Source organism: Pinus tabuliformis, chromosome X (assembly GCF_031772625.1).
Source record: "Pinus tabuliformis cultivar Carrire ecotype Pingquan chromosome X, CPIR1, whole genome shotgun sequence".
NCBI lineage: Eukaryota > Viridiplantae > Streptophyta > Pinopsida > Pinales > Pinaceae > Pinus > Pinus tabuliformis.
Window position 1 is genome coordinate 900,795,087 of NC_142308.1, and position 6,000 is coordinate 900,801,086.

Below are 6,000 nucleotides of genomic sequence, written 5' to 3' on the forward strand. Positions count from 1 at the left end.
AGTATGTTGTTTGTGATTGGGGATAGTATTGATTTGTAATAGTATTTATGTAGTTGATATATTCTTACTTGTATGCAAATAGTTTGATATATTAGTTTGCATGTAAATTGTTTGAAGGAATGCTTACATGCAAATGTAATAGTATAGTAGTTGTTTGACGAAAAATGTAAAAGTATGGTAATTGCTTGAAGAAAATGTTATTTTTTAAATGCAATAGTATTGTAGTATGATAATATCAATGTATCTGATCTATGCCTATTTGCATGAAACTAATTTGAAGAGTTGCATGTAGGGAATTTGAAACGTTTCATGCAAGAAACTTGAAAAGTTGCATGTAGGGAAATGGAAAAGTGGCATGTTTTTAGTTATTATGTTACAAGTAGTTATTATTTTCAAGTCTGATTAAATTTAGTAGAGCTTTAGAGATTCCATTTCCATAATTGGACATTGGAGATCATGCCATTATAGTAGCTTTCTCCTTCTACCTTAGTGTGGAACATGGATAGTAAGGGAGTATGCTTAGAGGTTGTTATATTGGTGAATGTTGATTTCCAATTAATAGACACAATGTCTTCATTTTTAGAACATGTGACTGACTATGTATGAATCATATGTTTCTTACATGTTGATTTCATGATACCTATTTACATCCTTGTATGTTAGGTTACATTTTTTGAATATTTTGATTACATGGATTACTCTTGTAGATTGATTACAAGGATTGGTCGATTATGTTCGACTACATGCAGTTATGATCCAGGTGGATATTGGTGGCCACCTGCCAAGTCCACCTGGACCCCCACCATTGTCTTTCTCAGCATTTTCAGTTTCCTTAATTGTAGCACAACTTACTATTTTTAGCAGTTTTTCGGGTCCTGAACTTCCGGAGCCGTTTTGAGGCCCTAAACGACGTTTTTTGGGGAATCCAGGGGCAACACGAGTCCATGGAATGGACTGGTGTTGCCCGTTCCAACAATGATAGTGCTCGGATAGATCTTTCTAATGAGCTATTGTACGTGTCAAACGAAGATCATATGCCAAAGTTACGACCCCGGGAAGTTGATGTACCAACTTACCCCCAAATGGGGCCCACAGTTTGGCGTTTCATCTCCTAGGGTTAGGTTTTGGAATGTTAAGGGTTTTTCCATTGTTTCTCAACAATAAATAGGCCTTCGAGCCTCATTGTAACACAGTTCAGAGGCATGTAGCCATCACATCTCTTCTCAGAGATAAGCTACCATCGCCCTAGCTAGTTTATTGCCATTTCTGTTTGTAAGCATATTTCAGTATTTTCCATTAATGAAATGAAGTATTATTTCCGCTGCATCTTTGTGTATATGGTTATCTCTGTAATTTGTTGCGTTCCTGTTTAAATCCGGATCAGTGGTATCAGAGCGGTCTGCTTTTTCTCTGTTTTTCTTTGCATGTCCCCAACAAGGTCGGGATATAAGGAGTTAGGGCTTGAACTGGTTGAACCTTTGCAAGACCAGCCTCGCAAATCCCGACGGCCTCCCATGGCGGACGAGAAGAAAGACGAGGGGGCAGGAGATCCCATCAAAATCTTGCTCGAAGAAGCGCTCGAGCGACAACGGAACGCAATGATGGACAGCTTTGCGCAGATCCTTCAGCGGCTACCCAGAAGCGGCGCATCGGCTTCCAACAGCTCCTCTGGAAACGCCACACCCTTTAAGGTACAAGTTAATTTTGAAATCCCCATATTCGAGGGTCAGATAGACGCCGATGCCATAGATAAATGGTTAAATCTGCTAGAGGGTTATTTTTCTGTTCATGAATTTTCGAGTCGGGAAAAGATTGTTTTTGCTCTTCTCAAAGCAGCCCCCCAAGTCAAGGACTGGTGGGAAACCTACTACGAGCAGAAGGATGAAAGTACTTGCTCACTATTTTTAGCCGCACCCACCTGGGATTCGTTCCGGGATGCCATCAAGGAGCAGTACTACCCTGTCGGAAGCTATGAGGATGAATACATAAAGTGGACCACGCTGCGGCAGGGAAGGGATCAAGACGTGCCGGAGTTCACCAATCTTTTCCATACCCTTCGCACAAAGTTGGGTATAAAGGATTCGGAGCAACATTTGATACTCAAATACCGTGGCTGCCTGCACAAGTACATCCAGGAAGAAATACAGTTCCTAAACATTCCCTCGCTCGGCGCAGCATACCGGTATGCCGTCAAGGTCGAGCAGAAGTTTAAACAAAAGAAGCGAGACTTTGGATTTGCGAATCCAAAGTAGGGGAAAGGTGCCCCTAAACCACAGAACAAAGGACAAAGCCAAGGCGGGACATCCCAAGACAACTAGTCGAAGCTGCAAGCAAAGAGCAATGCCGCGAAGCCGAGAAAGGACACTGGAAAATGGTGCGAGTTCCATAAGAGCTCCACTCACAACACAAGTGAGTGTCGGGCCAAGCAGTCACTGGTGGCTGAGCTAAAGGTTTCAGAATCAGATGCATGTTCCGACTCTGAGTCAGAACCCGATAAGGGGTATGAAAAAGGGAAGCAGATCATTGATGCGGATCCCAGCGCCACTGTTGCTACCGCAAAGATCCAGAAAAATGAACCCGGAGATCTAGAGGAGGAGGAGCGTCTCTTCCACTCCCAGATGTGGGTAAAGGGCTCCCCGATATAGTTCATTGTTGATAGCGGGAGTCAAAAGAACCTCATTTCGGCAGAGGTCGTGAAGCGGTTGGGCTTACCGACCACAGCACATCCACAACCATACACCATTGGGTGGCTTCACCAAGGGCGAGATCTTCGCGTGAGCCAGCAGTGTCGCCTTCCATACAACATCAAGCCCTTCACGGATGAGGTATTGTGTGACATTGCTCCCCTTGAAGTTTGTGATGTATTACTAGGACAACCATACTTGTGGAAGCGACATGTTGTGTATGAATCAAGGCCCCGTGCTGTTATTATTACATTGGGAAATAAGTTGTTCAGGATACCAGAGGTAGCACCACCTGCCGCCATCTCTTTGATTACTGCAAAACAATGCAGTAAGATCATTTCCAAAACTAGGAAATTTGTTTTCCTGATGATACGCCCTCAAGGGAAGAAGAAGACAGTGGCCGCGGCCTCCAAACGGGGTCCCTCTGCATGGCAGCTACATATGGACAAGATTGTGGAGGAGTACGAAGACATCTTCACCTCCCCGGCAGGGGTTCCTCTGCACTGTCAAGTAAAGCACTCCATCGATCTGACCCCAGGTGCGCCGCTACCCAATGGACCAATTTATCGGTGCTCCGTTCTGGAGAACAATGAAATCAAGAGGCAGATTCAGGAGCTCCTGCAGAAAGGTCACATCCGTCCGAGTTCTTCGCCCTGTGGGAGCCCGATAGTGTTGGTACAGAAGAAGGATGGGACGTGGAGACTCTGTATTGACTATCGGGCGCTGAACAAGATCACTGTCCGTAATAGGTACCCGATCCCGCGGATTGATGACCTCCTAGACCAACTGAAGGGGGCGAAATATTTCAGCAAGATCGATCTGAAGTCAGGATATCACCAGGTACCAATTGAACCCTCAGATGTGTGGAAGACTGCCTTCAAATCCAAGGAGGGCCTCTTCGAATGGTTGGTCATGCCTTTCGGATTGACGAATGCTCCTGCAACCTTTATGAGGCTAATGGATGACATCTTGCGGCCATTCACCAACTCCTTTGTAGTAGTATACTTGGATGACATTCTGATCTTCAACCAGAGTTGGGAAGAGCACCTCCACCACATCCGACAGGTTCTCCAAACACTGCGGCAACACAAGCTATGTGCCAATTTGGAGAAATGCACTTTTGGCATGACCGAGGTTCAGTATCTGGGATACATCATTGATGAACATGGGGTGCATGTCGATCCAGCCAAGGTCCAAGTCATTCGGGATTGGCCCTCTCCAACCACTCTAACAGAGCTCCGCAGCTTTCTAGGTCTTGCCAACTTCTACCGCAGGTTTGTGTTGGGATTTTCTCATATTTCTTGGCCCTTGAGTCAAGTCACCAAGGGCGGGGCGAAAGCAAAATCCTTTTGGTCTGAATCTCAACAGAAGGCATTCAGGGAGTTGAAGGATCGCCTCTGCACGGCACCAGTGCTCGCGTTACCAGATTTACAACAACCTTTTGAGGTCGAGACATATGCCTCTGACTATGCTATTGGGGCAGTCCTTACTCAACATGGACATCCAGTGGCATATCACAGTGAAACACTTTCAGACACAGTCCGGAAGTACCCCACTTATGATAAAGAGATGTATTCCATTGTACAGGCTTGCCGGCAATGGAAGCATTACATTTTGGGGAAGGAAACGGTCATCCACACAGACCACCGACCTCTGCAGTTCATACAGACCCAAGGGAAATTGCAGAATGATCGCCATCAGAAGTGGTCTACATACCTGCAACAGTTTCACTTGAATATCAAGTATAAAAAGGGCAGCACCAATAATGTTGCAGATTGCCTCAGTCGACCACCAATCATGGCGCTAACCACCGTGCTCAACTCTTGCGGGCACGAGACTTCTGATTGGCCACTTCTCTACAAAAGCGACCCAGAATTTGGCCACACATACCAGACACTCTTGGAGGGTCGGCAGGTTGCAGATTTTCACCTCCAGGATGCCCTATTATTCCACCTCGGTCACCTCTGTGTTCCTTCAAGCGAGCGTGCCAAGATGATTTGGGAAGCACACTACAGTCGGGCTGCTGGGCATTTCGGGGTCGAGAAAACAGTGCCAGTACTACAAAACTATTTCTATTGGCCGAATCTTCGACAGGATGTTGGGAAGTACATCCGATCATGTACTGCCTGTGCCATTGCCAAACCAACCATTAAGAAGCAAGGCCTCTATACCCCATTGCCTACCCCTAGTCGACCTTGGGAATCCATCTCCATGGATTACATGTCAGGCCTTCCTTCCACTAAGCATGGAAATGACTGTGTTTTTGTGGTCGTGGACAGGTTCTCAAAGATGGCCATTATGATGGCCTGCAAGAAGAATATCACAGCAGAAGCCACTGCTAAACTCTTCTTTGAACGAGTGTGGGTGCACTTTGGGATCCCACAGTCTATCATCTCAGATCGGGACAGTCGGTTTCTCAGCACCTTTTGGTCCAGTCTCTGGACAATACTGGACACCAACTCACGAAGTCCACAGCCTTCCATCCTCAAACTGATGGCCAGACAGAGTTTGTCAATAGGATGATTGTGCACATTCTGCGCATGTATAACTCAAAGCATCCACGCACATGGGACGAGAGCCTCCCCTACGTTCAACACAGCTACAACCGAGCTCTTCACAGCTCCACTGGCCATAGCCCTTTTCAGGTGGGTTTGGGATTCTAGCCACTATGCCCCATTGATGTGGCCATGCCACTTGCAGCTACTCACATGAATTCAGCTCATGTCCAGTCCGAAATAGATAAGGCCACCAGCTTCATTGAGTGCATCCAACATATTCGCCAGCAGGTCCATGACATTCTTGAGAAATCAAATGCCAAGTACAAGCAGCGACATGATCAACATCGGGTGCCACACAAGTTTCAGGTGGGCAACAAAGTCTGGTTGCATTTGCAAAAGGAACGCCTTACTGGAGCCTATCGGAAATTGAGACCACTCCGATATGGTCCTTACACCATTACTAAGGCTATGGGAGACAATGCATTTGAGCTCAGCATTCCCCCATTCCTTGGCCTGCACCCAGTATTTAATGTGGATCCCCTTCGGCCATACTTTCCACCATTGCTAGACACATCCGACATTGCAGAACAGCTCAAACCCACAGAATTAAATCCAGATTGCATGGAACAAGCTGCAACTGATCGGATCATGGACACACAGATCAAGAACACTCGCCAACAGAATATCCAACTGTATCGAGTTGTCAAAGCGGGCCAACTCCTTCAGCAGGGCAAGTGGCTCACCAGGGAACAAGTTCAGCAGAAGTTTCCTCATCTCATGGAGGAGCTCAACGCAATGGGGACCATTGCTTCCTAAGG